Raw genomic sequence first — 15,335 nt, 5'->3', positions numbered from 1 at the left:
ATTTATGGGGTCCCAAAGAGTCAGACAGGACTGAGCAAATGAACTGAACTGAACTGAACTGAACTCCTTGGAAAGAAAAATGTATGGCAAAATCAATACAATACTGTAAAGCAATTAACTTCCAATTAAGATAAATAAATTTATATTAAAAAAATAAAAAAAACAATGGATAAAGTGAAAAAAATAAAAACAGAGACATTACTTTGCCAACAACAACAAAAAAATAAAAATAAAAAGCAGAGACATTACTTTGTCAGCAAAGGTCCATCAGTCAAGGCTATGGTTGTTCCAGTAGTCATGTATGGATGTGAGGGTTGGACTGTGAAGAAAGCTGAGTGCAGAAGAATTTAGGTTTGAACTGTGGTGTTGGAGAAGACTCTTCAGAATCCCTTGGACTGCAAGGAGATCCAATCAATCCATCCTAAGGGAGATCAGTCCTGGGTATTCATTGGAAAGACTGATGTTGAAGCTGATACTCCAATACTTTGGCCAACTCATTCCAGGAGCTGACTCATTGCAAAAGGGCTGATTCTGGAAAAGATTGAGGGAAGGAGCAGAAGGGGATGACAGAGGATGAGACGGTTGGATGGCATCACTGACTCAAAGGACATGAGTTTGGGTGAACTCCAGGAGTTGGTGATGGACAGGGAGACCTGGTGTGCTGCAGTTCATGGGGTCGTAAAGGGTTGGACATGACTGAGTGAATGAACTGATTGAATAAATATTAAATAATTGATTAAATATCATATTTCTTCCTATCATTGGTTTAAGGAAAGCACTCTGCTCCCCATTACCATGTAAACATTCAGTTCAGTTCAGTAGCTCAGTTGTGTTCCACACTTTGTGACCCCATGAATACCAGCACACCAGGCCTCCCTGTCCAGCATGAACTCCCGGAGTTTACTCAAACTCATGTCCATAGAGTTGGTGATGCCATCCAGCCATCTCATTCTCTGTCGTCCCCTTCTCCTCCTGCCCCCAATCCCTCCCAGCTTCAAAGTCTTTTCCAGTGAGTCAACTCTTCATATGAGGTGGCCAAAGTATTGGAGTTTCAGCCTTAGCATCAGTCCTTCCAAAGAACACCCAGGACTGATCTCCTTTAGTATGGCCTGGTTTGATCTCCTTGCAGTCCAAGGGACTCTCAAGAGTCTTCTGCAACACCACAGTTCAAACCTAATTTCTTCTGCACTCAGCTTTCTTCACAGTCCAACTCTCACATCCATACATGACTACTGGAAAAACCATAACCTTGACTAGATGTACCTTTAGCAAAGGTTAGCAAAGTAATGTCACTGCTTTTTATTATGCTATCTAGGTTGGTAATAACTTTCCTTCCATGGAGTAAGTGTCTTTTAATTTCTTGGCTGCAATCATCATCTGCAGTGATTTTGGAGCCACCCCCCCCCCAAATAAATTCTGACACTGTTTCCACTGTTTCCCCATCTATTTCCATGAAGTGATGGGACCAATGCCAAGATCTTAGTCTTCTGAATGCTGAGCTTTAAGCCAACTTTTTCACTCTCCTCTTTAACTTTCATCAGAGGCTTTTTAGTTCCACTTCACTTTTTGCCATAAGGGTGTTTTCATCTGTATATCGGAGGTTATTGATATTTCTCCCAGCAATATTGTTTCCAGCTTGTGCTTCTTTCAGCCCAGCATTTGTCATGATGTACATTCATTTAATTAAAAAGCAGGGTGACAATACACAGCCTTGACGTACTCGTTTTCCTATTTGGAACCAGTCTGTTGTTCCATGTCGTGTTCTAACTGTTGCTTCCTGACCTGCATATAGGTTTCTCAAGAGACAGGTCTGCTGGTCTGGTATTCCCATCTCTTTCAGAATTTTCCACAGTTTATTGTGATCCACAGAGTCAAAGGTTTTGGCATAGTCAATAAAGCAGAAACAGATGTTTTTCTGGAACTCTCTTGCTTTTTCCATGATCCAGCGGATGTTGGCAATTTGATCTCTGGTTCTTCTGCCTTTTCTAAAACCAGCTTGAACATCTGGAAGTTCATGGTTCACGTATTGCTGAAGTCTGGATTGGAGAATTTTGACCATTACTTTGCCCTCCTGTGAGATGAGTGCAATTTGTGGTAGTTTGAGCATTCTTTGGTATTGCCTTTCTTTGGGATTGAAATGAAAACTGACCTTTTCCAGGCCTGTGGCCACTGCTGAGTTTTCCAAATTTGCTGGCATATTGAGTGCAGCACTTTCACAGCATCATCTTTCAATATTTGGAATAGCTCAACTGGAATTCCATCACCTCCACTAGTTTGTTCATAGTGATGCTTCCTAAGGCCCACTTGACTTCACATTCCAGGATGTCTGGCTCTAGGTGAGTGATCACACCATTGTGACTATCTTGGTCATGAAGATCTTTTTGGTACAGTTCTTCTGTGTATTCTTGCCACCTCTTCTTAATATCTTCTGCTTCTGTTAGGTCCATACCATTTCTGTCCTTTATTGAGCCCATCTTTGCATGAAATGTTCCCTTCGTGTTTCTAATTTTCTTGAAGAGATATCTAGTCTTTCCCAGTCTGTTATTTTCCTCATTTCTTTGCATTGATTGTGGAGGAAGGCATTTTTATCTCTCCTTGCTGTTCTTTGGAACTCTGCATTCAGATGCTTATATCTTTTCTTTTAGCTTATTTTCTTTTCACAGCTATTTGTAAGGCCTCCCCAGACTGCCATTTTGCTTTTTTGCATTTCTTTTTCTTGGGGATGATCTTGATCCCTGTCTCCTCTACAATGTCACAAACCTTTGTCCATAGTTCCTCAGGCACTATGTATATCAGATCTAGTCCCTTAAATCTGTTTTTCACTTCCACTGTATTATCATAAGGGATTTGATTTAGGCCATACCTGACTGGTCTAGTGGTTTTCCTACTTTCTTCAATTTAAGTCTGAGTTTGGCAGGAAGGTGTTCATGATCTGAGCCTCAGTCAGCTCCCGATCTTGTTTTTGCTGATTGTATAGAGCTTCTCCATCTTTGGCTGCAAAGAATATAATCAATCTGATTTCGGTGTTGACCATCTGGTGATGTCCATGTGTAGAGTCTTCTCTAGTGTTGTTGTAGAAGGTGTGTTTGCTATGATCAGTGCATTCTCTTGGCAAAACTCTATTAGCCTTTGCCCTGCTTCATTCCATATCCCAAGGCCAAATTTTCCTGTTACCCCAGGTGTTTCTTGACTTCCTACTTTTGCATTCCAGTCCCCTGTAATGAAACGGGCATCTTCTTGGGGGCTAGATCTAAAAGGTCCTGTAGGTCTTCACAGAACCGTTCAACTTCAGCTTCTTCAGTGTTACTGGTTGGGGCATAGGCTTGGATTACTGTGATATTGAATGGTTTGCCTTGGAAACAAACTGAGATCATCCTGTCATTTTTGAGATTTCATCCAAGTACTGCATTTTGAATTCTTTTGTTGACCATGATGGCTACTCCATTTCTTCTAAGGGAATCCTGCCCACAGTAGTAGATATGGTCATCTGAGTTAAATTCACCCATTCCAGTCCATTTTAGTTCGCTGATTCCTAGAATGTCACCGTTCACTTTTGCCATCTCCTGTTTGACATTAAGGAGGAAAAGTAAGTATGTACTAAAAATGAAATCTGAAACAGATCAATTGTGTTTTAAATTCTGTTGTTACACTATTATAATCTTATGAGGTTGAAATCATGAGGCATATCCCCTAGGTTGTCCACTTAATGCACCTTCCAAGTGTAAGATTCCCTGAAGGAAATCCCAGGATACAGAATGACATATTTGAATCCAATTGAGTCCTGGATCCTCAATACAAACCAAAATATCCATTGAAAATGCAACAGCACTCTGTACATTACTTTGAATATTCTGGTATGATATTCTGTATCCCTGCTACACTAAACAAATGATTTAGTCAAAGCTTAGTGGCTAGTGTCATGCATGGAATAATGTAGGCACTCATTTTTTTTTTTAAGCTGGGAATTTATTTTCAGCTAAGACTTACAGGATATTAATCTCCTCTCATTGTCATGACAACCTTTTTTTATATAAGGGGAGAATGCACACTGAACTAAATAATAAGCTTTGCCAGATATCTTCCTAAAGAAAATATGTTAATTAGATCATGTATTTGCACATTAATTTTAAGGATATTCTGTATATTCCATTACTATTGAAATATAATTACAAAGAAATAATTTTTGAAACTATAGAGCAAGTCACTTTAACAGTTTAAAATGAGAAATTTATGAAATTTTCTGAAAATACTTTAGCTGGGAATATATCTAAATTATCTGCTTTTAAAGATGAGAAAAAGTCTATTTGTTCTAACAAGTCTTATTCAACAATTGCCATTTGAATTTTTCTCCACTGACCATAAATCATGCACAGATTAGCGCTAATGAAGTTCAGTAATTGAAAGAAATGTTAATTTGACATTATAATTTCCATTAACCTTTATTTTTGATACTTTTCACCAACTTCTATCTTTTTAAAAGGTATGATAGCTCTTGCCATAGAATTTACTAATTTATCATTCCAATTATATCTTTAAATATGAAGATGATTCTATTACACACCCCATGACTCCTTTATATGAATTCATCTTCAATTTATGAAAATGAGGGGACTCAGGGACTCAATAATATCTGTTTCTAAGATGAAAAGGATTATATACTAGCTATAGAAAAGAATAAAACAAAGAAAATTATGTATTTAAGATACATATTGTAAAAGAATATTAAAGTTTTTAAAAAGTTCTTGAATATCTAGAAGTTATTGAACACTCAGTCACTAAATTCTTAGATCCTCAAAGAAAGACAAATTCTTACTTATATCTACAAATTCAGGTCCTAGCCTTATGTTTAGCCTCAGTAGATGCTCAAATCCCTTTTGAAATACTTTCTTTAAAATGTTTAAATGTACAATTTGAACAATACGGATTTTTTTTCTAATTTGAAGTATATCTAAAGATTTATGAAACTATAAATAATAAATTCAAACAATAGAATGGACACTTAAATGTTCATTCTAGTCATTCCAATTTTGCTCATTCTGATTAGTATATATTTTTTCCTTAATAATAATACAAATATAGATTAAAATTTTTACAGAAAACTTGATGATTTTGGACCCCAAATATTTCTAGTGCACTCAGATAAGAAACTCAGTTAACAAATATTTGGGCTTAAGTTGGTAAAGACTTAAGTTGACCTGATAGCTTAAGTTGGTAAAGACTCTACCTGCAATGCAGGAGACCCTGGTGTGATTCCTGGGTCAGGAAGATCCTCTGGAGAAGGGATAGGCTACCCACTCTAGAATTTTTGGGCTTCCCTTGTGGTTTAGCTGGTAAATAATCTGCCTGCAACCCAGGGAAACCTGGGTTTGATCCCTGAGTTGGGAAGATCCCCTGCAGAAGGGAAAGGCTACCCACTCCAGGATTCTGGCCTGGAGAATTCCATGGGCTGTATAGTCCATGGGGTCACAAAGAGTCGGACACGACCGAGCGACTTTCACTTTCACTGTAATAAATATTTGGTGTAATTGCATATTTCACATTAATTTTTTATATATGTTTTTTTTTTGACAGCAAAGTTGACATAACTAAAAGTAGAAGAAAGAGAAAATTGTAGGACATAACCAGATTTGTTAATCTCTAATTTTTATTTATTTATTTATTTTATTTGTTAACTTTACAATATTGTATTGGTTTTGCTATATATCAACATGAATCTGCCACAGGTATACACGTGTTCCCCATCCTGAACCCTCCTCCCTCCTCCCTCCCTGTACCATCCCTCTGGGTCGTCCAAGTGCACCAGCCCCAAGCATCCAGTATTGTGCATCTAACCTGGACTGGTGATTCATTTCATATATGATATTATACATGTTTCAATGCCATTCTCCCAAATCATCCCACCCTCTCCCTCTCCCACAGAGTCCAAAAGACTGTTCTATACATTTTTGTGTGACAAGAATGTGTAGTGAGAAAGGCTTTAAAACTGACAAGAGAGAAATAAACAAATTAATGAGCTAAATAATTAATAAGATTTCTGGTACTTTGTAAAGTGGGTATACTGGCTATGACAGATGATGTGAGAAAACTGAAGGCTGATCAATAATGTAGTGATTTTTATTATGTGCTTTGGTGAACTTGTAGAATATACAATCTCTGCTCTATGGCAACTATAGACAAATTATTTCTGATGTCACTAAGAGGTACATTGTTAGAATTTGAAGGGGGAAAGCCTATTTATATTGATATACTTTTATATAAATACATAGGCTGAAAAAATAAATGTATTAAAAAGATACACTATGTTATAGTGAGGAGAACGATGGGGTGGCTATATTATTCTCAGATAAAATAGACTTCATGTAAAATAAAGCAGCCAAAGAGAATTATCTTAATGCTAAAAGGAGCAATTTTATACTAGGAAGTAAAATTATTTGCAATTAATTCAAAATGCATGAATCAAAATGAATAGAACTAGATAGGGAGAAACGGACAAAAACAAAACCATAGCTTGTATTTTAAAAACACTTCTTTCAGTAATTGATAAAACAACTGGACCAAATATAAGTAGCTGCAACATCAAATCATACATTATTTTCAAGGGCAAAAGGTAGGTGTATCCGATAGCCCATGAGTTTTAATGGTATTCATACACTTCAAAGACTTAAATTAGATTATGTTTCCTTCCAAAAATGGCATAAATTAAACTTCATGTTAATAATATATCTAGGAATTATAGATATTTGAAAATAGAACAGCACAGTTAAAAATAACACATGAGTCTAGAGGAAAAAAATCACTAAAGAAATAAGTAAACATTTTCAACTGAATGATTCTAAGAATAGAGCATATCAAGATTTATAGCATAATTCTGTAACAGTAACTTGAAACTGACAGCTTTACATATTTGCATAAAATTAAACAGTTTAATAGTGCATGCTAAATCACTTCAGTTGTGTTAGACTCTGTACAACCCTACAGACTGTAGCCTGTCAGGCTCTTATGTACATGGGATTCTCCAGGCAAGAATACTGGAGTGGGTTGCCATTTCCTTCTGCAGAGGATCTTCCTGGCACAGGGATCAAAACCCCCTCTCTTATGTATCCTGCATCGGCAGGCAGGTTCTTTACCACTAGTGCCACCTGGGAAGCCCTAGTTTAATAGCAGTTTATAATATATAGCAGTATAATATTTGTTGTTGTTCCGTCCTTAAGTCATATCCAACTCTTTGCAACCCCATGGACTGCAGTATGCCATACTCCTCTGTACTTCATATCTCCCGGAGGTTGCTCAAAATCATGTCATTGAGTTGGTAATGCCATCCAACAATTTCATTCTCTGTTGTAACCTTCTCCTGCCTTCAATTTTTCCCAGCGTCAGGGTCTTTTCCAATGAGTTAGTTATTTGCATTAGGTGGCCAAAGTATTGGAGCTTCAGTTTTAGCATCAGCCCTTCCAATGAAAATTCAGGACTGATTTCCTTTAGGATTGACTGGTTTTATCCCCTTGCTGTCCAGGGGACTTTCAACAGTCTTCTCCAACTCCAGTCTGAAAGCACTGATTCTTTGGCGTTCAGCTTGTATCATGATCCAACTCTCACATCTGTACTATGACTACTGGAAAAACCATAGCTTTGACTGTACGGACTTTTGTTGACAAAGTGATGTCTCCAATATGCTAAGTTTGTCATAGCTTTCCTTCCAAGCAGCAGGCATCTTTTAATTTCATGGCTGCAGTCACCATCTGCAGTGATTTTGGAGCCCCCAAAATAAAGTCTGCAACTATTTCCAACTTTTTCCCATTCATTTGCCATAAAGTGATAAGACTGGATGTCATGACCTTAGTATTTTGAATGTTTAGTTTTAAGCCAGCTTTTTCACTTTCTCCTTCAACCTCATCAAGAGGACTTTTAGTTCTTCCTCACTTCTGGCCATTAAAGTAGTTTCATCTGCATATCTGAGATTATTGATATTTCTCCCAGCAATCTTGATTCCAGCTTGGGATTCATTCAGCCCAGCATTTTGCATGATGTATTCTGCATATAAGTTAAATAAGCATGGTGACAATATACAACCTTGATATACTCCTTTCCCAATTTTGAACCAATCCATTTTTCTATGTCCTGTTCTCACTGCTGCTTCTTGACCTGCATGGAAGTTTCTCAGGAGATAGGTAAGGAGATCTAGTATTTAACTCCCTAAGAATTTTCCAGTTTGTTGTGATCCACACAAAAGTTTAAGTGTAGTCAATGAAGTGGAAGTAGAGGTTTTTCTGGAATTCCCTTGCTTTCTCTATGATCCAAAGAATGTTGGCAATTTGATCTCTGGTTCCTCAGTCTTTTCTAAATCCAGCTTATACATATGGAAGTTCCTGTGTCACACACCCCTGAAGCCTAGCTTGATAGATTTTAATATTAGTTTATATTAAGATATAAAGCAATCTATGAAAACTCACTGAAACTAATAATATAAATTTAGCAAATTTGTAGGCTATAATGTTAATAAATAAAATATCAGTTATATCTTATATAATCTTAAGACACATTGAAAGGAAAGGAAAATAAACATAATTTTGTTTACAATAGTGTCAATAAATTCAAAGCAGGTAGGGTTAAGAAAGAAAAAGAAAGAATGAAAATTCTTACAAGTTCTCTACATTGAAAATTATAAAATGCTACAGATAGAAATATAAAAAGACCCACATAAATTATAAATTAAGACGTGAATCATATTTATGGAGTGGAAAATATTTTCAAGTTGTCCTTTGTCTCAAAATTGATTTATAGACTCGATCTTCTCTAGGCAAAATTTATATCAATCAAAACATTTTTGTAGAAACTAACTGCCTTTAAAATATACTAAAAAATGTAAAAAAGCCTAAAATATACAAAGAATTTTTAAAAAATGAAAGAACAAATTTGGGTAATTTACATTATCTCACTTCAAGTTCTACACTAAATTTAGGGTATTAAGGGAGGTATATTGTTGGCCTAAGGTAAAACAAATATACATAGGCATATAGAACAAAAGAGGAACCCTACATACAAGAGAGGAATACACAAAACATCTATTATATATGTATCCCAAAGAGGAATACTACATAATACCTACATAATAAGTATTTTGACTTTTCACAAAATCCTCTATATTTTCAATGGGGAAAGTAAAATCTGTGTGAAAACATTAGTTAGAATATTTAGATATCCGTATTAAAAAAAAAACAACAACCCAAAAAACAAAACCTAAAACAAAACAGCATCTCTGCCTCACCTGATACTCAAAATTCCTTTGAGTCTGATAATATAAAAAATATATATGACACTTTATAATTTGAAACCTTTTAGATCAAAAAGTAGGAGAATGTCTTCTTGACACAATGGTAACCAATAATACCAACTAGTCTGTAGCATCCACATGTTTTCTCAACAAATGTCTGGATCAATGGTGCTAACACTTGGCCAAACCAGAATGTATTCATACTCATTGACTGGTAAAGATCTGCATAAGGACTTGAGACATACGAGATGCATCACATAGATACCAATGTTTATATATGTGTATTAATGACTTGTCTACTTTCAATTCTATGACCAGATGTATGCAAAATATCCCTTCTTAGTTAAGACTGCGCCTTCCCTAAACCTGAGTTATTTCACAAATATCTTGATCTGTGAATAAAGTATGTCTTGTGTGACAAAGAAAGAACTTTGATTTTGATGCTAGATGTTTTGGACTCCTTGATGCTCATCTATGTTTTATTCCTTCTGTTCTTTTAGTAAAGCCTTATGCTGGTATACTTTGTGAAATCTTACCAATGTCTTTAAGATCTTGGACAGGCATAATTAGAACAATATAAAAAACAAACAGACTTCATCAAAATTAGAAACTGTTACAAATTAAAACACCATTAAGGAATGAAAGTGCAGAATTTTTTCTCCTTATGTAAGATGTTCTGTCATTTTCAGCAATTAAAGAGCTCAGACTGCCACAGCCAAATTTAAACCTCCATTTCCAGAAATAAACAGCTTAAAAACAGTCTACAAATTCTTAAATACTTCAAAATCCCACATCACTTTTTAAGCAAAATTCAACATCAAGGAACTTTAACCTTTCCTTTTCAGACCAGTGTCTATAGTCCAGAAAGTTGTCTCCACACTACAGAGCTCCCAGCCATGAGTCAGCAACAGTAGAGTGTCTATACTCTATACAAAAGAGTGTCTATACTCTAGACAGAGAACATCAAACGATATATGGATTTCCCTGATCTCAAAGTTATATAATTACCATTTTTTATGACAGAATAATATTAATTACATTTGTAAACATTCTCACTGAAATACATGTACTAGCTGAGTGAAAAATAGATAATCACTTGTATTGAGTGACATCTATGGAATAAATAAGCCTATGATTCAGGACATCTGCCATAATAAATTTAGGACATTTGGACCAAATGAGAAAAGAATAACTGTATTATGTGTTCAATCATGTAAAGAACCTGAACATTATTTATTTTTATCATACCATATTATTTCATATGCAAATTTATTATTTTGGATACTATACATTAGGTACCAATAAGTAGTGAAGTCATAGTCCAGGAAAGACCTGGCAACATTCAGCCCAAAATAAAATAACTAGACTTATAGCATGACTTTGAACAGACAGTGGGCAAGTTAATTTATGGATTGCTTCATTAGCATTAATTCATTTGTTCATTCATTCAATCAATATTTACTGAACTAATCAGTGAACTAGGTGGTGGAGACTGTATGTTATAAAATTACAGTACCTATCTTAATGGACCTTACAATCAAGTGTGTAAGATATATATGGACTACATGAACTCTGAAAGATACACAACAATACTAATGTTCTAAATGCTATAAAGAAAAATAGCAGTGTTGAATCTTCATTTTTAAATAACGGCTTCTTTTTCTTTTTGAAAATTCTATAATCATGTATAATATCATATAAGAAACGAATTGCCAGTCCAGGTTCGATGCAGGATACAGAAGCTTGGGGCTGGTGCACTGGGATGACCCAGAGGGATGGTATGGGGAGGGAAGTGGGAGGGGGGTTCAGGATGGGGAACAGGTGTACACCCTTGGTGGATGCATGTTGATGTATGGCAAAACCAATACAATATTGTAAAATAAAAAATAATAATAATAATAAAAATTAAAAAAAAAGAAACTACAAAAAAAATGAAAATTCTAATCTTGAGCAATCAAATCAACCTATCTAGAGGAGCTGGGAGACAGATTATTTATCTCTGCTTTTATTTCTTCAAGTCCTCAGGGTATGACTTTCATCAACATAAGAAAAATACAGTTGACAGGACAAATGCCTTAGGATATATATATGTATACACACACATATATATATTTGGATATATATGCATACATACACACATAAATATACATATATATATACACAAAAAGTTGTGTAAAAGAGAGTAAACTAGTTGACTTACTTCTTGTTCTCTTAAATGAAAATAATTATTCAATAAATAACTAGATGAGAACAGAGGGAAACTGAGGGAGGGGCACTATTCTACAGCCAGAATATTGGATGTACAGGTAATTGTATGCAATGTCTTATATGAACTTTATTAGCCACAGATAAAGGAAAGTTTAGTATTAATTATGAGCTTTGAGACTAGACTCATGGAGTGAAAATCACAAGTGTGCTGAAATCAGATACCAGGAAAAGTGAGACAGAATGCAAAAACCTAATATAAAAAGCAGGAAATAAAAGGATATCAAATATTACAGTTATACAGAAGGAAATATGACATATAAATAGGTCAAAGAACAGGTTATTGGTAGTTGAATTACTGGAAAGCTTAAATAAATATTGAAATGGTTGGGTTCAAAATAGTAGAAATATTCAATTTAGACTGATAATTAGATTTCCAGAAATGTTATAAAACTGAACCCTATGATTAGATCCCTTGAAGGTTTTTGTGCTTTGAAGATGGATGTTATTATCTGATTCTTGTGTATTATACCTAGAAGTTTCGATACCTAAGACTGAACCCAGGTCTCCTGCATTACAGGCAGATTCTTTACCAGCTGAGCCACAAAGGAAGCCCAGGAATACTGGAGTGGGTAGCCTATCCCTTCTCCAAGGCATCTTCCTGACCCAGGAATCGAACCAGGGTCTCCTGCATTGCAGGCAAATTCTTTACCAACTGAGTTATCAGGGAACCGTTGGTAAAGAATTTGCCTGCAATGCAGGAGACCCTGGTTTGATTCCTAGGTCAGGAAGATCTGCTGGAGAAGGGAAAGGCTACCCACTCCAGTATTCTGGTCTGGAGAATTCCATGGACTACAGTCCATGAGGTCATAAAGAGTTGGACACAACTGAGCCACTTTGATACCTGAGAAGAGAGTCCTATCATTCCTATGTCTAGTTGTTTATTAAAAACAAGTTTTTTTGAGCTTTCTTTATTATTAAGATAAATATACTTACGTGTTCTTTATGTATTAAATGGGGTTCCCAGGTAGCTCAGGTGGTAAAGAATGCGCTTGCAATGCAGGAGACCCCGGTTCGATTCCTGGGTTGGGAAGATCCCCTGGAGAAGGGATAGGCTACCCACTCCAGTAGTCTTAGGCTTCCCTGGTGGCTCAGCTGGTAAAGAACGTGCCTACAATGCAGGAGACCTAGGGTCGATCCCTGAGTCAGGAAGATCCCCTGGAGAAGGGAATAGCAACCCACTCCAGTATTCTAGCCTGGAGAATTCCACAGACTGTATAGCCCATGGGGTCTCAGAGTCTGACCTGAGAAGAGAGTCATATTATTCCTACATCAAGATGTTTATTAAAAACAAGTCTTTTTTGAGTTTGCTTTATTATTAGGATAAAAAAATTATGTGTTCTTTATATATTATGTTTATTGACAGGAAAATGGAAATCTTTAAAAATATGTTGACTTTTATGTGGAAAAGGATAAGTAATGAGTATTTGTTAAAATATATTGAATAACTAACTAAACTTACTAGCTTTGATATATTCTTAACTCTCCACATCTGATTATTGCATAATCATGATTTCCTAGTGTCACTCCCTCGGATCATTAAACTGCACATTTTGGAATCGAATCTGTCTGTCAATTTAGGTTGACCTTACTCCTTACTTGACACCTGACTCACAAAACTTTATTTCTCTCTGCTCTTGAAGAATACCTCTCTGATATCAAGGAATAGGGTCAGTTGCATTTACCTAATTTATTTAGAAAGAATAACTCTTTGTAATTCTGTCTCTCTTCTTTTAAACTTCTTCTACCTCTGAGGCATTTGTGCTATTGACATACACCTAATTTTGAAACTCTTTTTTCCCCCCCAGTGGCTTCCAAGAAGTCCTTCTCTATTTTACTTTTCTAACAACTCTCTTGTTAGAAACATACTTTCCTTTAATGGTCCTTAAATCATAATTCAGAAAAATTTCCCTGGACTCCCTTTTGTTTCATTTTTCACATGCATTTAAGAAAATCTATCAATGCTTGCTTTCATTTGCCACAGAAGTTTCTACAATTCTCAAATCCAAAGCTAGAAACATATGCTGAATTCCAAAAAATTTCACTTACATTTACCTCCACTTAAATGTACAAACACCATTTCAAATTTAAACAAGTTTAAACCAAACTCTTCCCCAACATTGTTTCCATAGATACGAATGTACATACTTTATTTTTAACTCAATAAATTGTGCTATAGGTCAAAAAATTTAAGTGTTAGAAATTATCCTTAATACCCACATCTCTTTTGACTTTTAATATTTAAATCCACTTAACCATATATCCTATACATTATTTATTTTTAGATCTTACTTCTATTTCCTCAAAACTATTCCAACTTGGACTTTCAATAACTCTCTTCTTCATTTTGTGTTAATGTGCTTAGATCCCATATTGGTAGAAGGTGAGCTAGAAGAAGCAAGAGACCTGATTATATACTAACTTATAGAACAAATACTTTTCTTTATCTCTCATGTTAAATTGCCAAAGTGAATGCCTCATGACTATAAGACAGCTTGATGCATTTCTAAATGTCCTTCTATCATTCCTTAAGATCATTTATTATCTACAGCAGGAGTGTTTGGTCATTTCTGGTTTCACTCCGTGAAAAAAAAAGAAAAGAACATCAAAAAAGGTACACTTTTGCATCTTTGGCCATGATCCTCAAGTAGCACACATTGCTTCTGCTCACATGTTAAGTATAAATCAAAAACCACACTAAATGTAAAGAAAGACTGAAAATGTAGCTAAGTGCACATGAAGAAAGATGAGCAGGTTTTGAAATGCAAGCAGCAGTCTTTGCTACACAGCCCATGGTCTCAACCCATCATTTGCATCCTTAACAAACCACTCTCTACACCCTCAAGCTTCAAAGTATCTATCCATGACTTACAGGGTAAATCTCAACATTTTGTCTATCACACTAGCACTTTATGCTTATCTTTGTCTTAAAATCAAGCATAATCTTATCTCTTTCTCCATCTGAATTCACACTCCAGAAATTCTGAAGTATTTACTTCAGTTCAGTCACTTAGTTGTGTCCAACTCTTTGCAACCCCATGGACTGCAGCACGCCAGGCTACCCTGTCTATCACCAACTCCTGAGGCTTCCTCAAACTCATGTCCATTGAGTCGGTGATGCCATCCAACCATCTCATCCTCTGTCCTCCACTTATCCTCCTGCCTTCAATCTTCCCCAGCATCAGGGTCTTTTCAAATGAGTCAGTTCTTCCTATCAGGTGGCCAAAGTATTGGAGCTTCAACTTCAACATCAGTCCTCCCAATAAATATTTAGGACGGATTTCCTTTAGGATGGACTGGTTTGATTTCCTTGCAGTCCAAGGGACTCTCAACAGTCTTCTGCAATACCACAGTTCAAAAGCATCAATTTTTCAGCACTCAGGTTTCTCTATGGTCCAAATCTCACATCCATACATGACTACTAGAGAAACCATAGCTTTGACTAGAAGGACCTTTGTCAGCAAAGCAACATCTTTGCTTTTTAATATGCTGTCTAAGTTGGGTATTTCTTTTCTTTTAAGGAGCAAGCGTCTTTTAATTTCATGGCTGCGGTCACCATCTGTAGGGATTTTGCAGCCTAGGAAAATAAAGTCTGTCACTGCTTCCATTTTTTCCCTATGTATTTGCCATGAAACAATGGGACCAGATACCATGATCTTAGTTTTCTGAATGTTGAGGTTTAAGCCAGCTTTTTCATTCTCTTCTTTCACTTTCATCAAGAGGCTCTTTAGTTCTTCTTCACTTTCTGCTATAAGGGTAGTGTCATTTGCATATCTGAGGCTATTGATATTTCTCCCAG

Source organism: Bos taurus, chromosome 12, assembly GCF_002263795.3.
Source record: "Bos taurus isolate L1 Dominette 01449 registration number 42190680 breed Hereford chromosome 12, ARS-UCD2.0, whole genome shotgun sequence".
NCBI classification, from domain to species: Eukaryota; Metazoa; Chordata; class Mammalia; order Artiodactyla; family Bovidae; genus Bos; species Bos taurus.
This window is presented reverse-complemented; position numbering follows the sequence as displayed.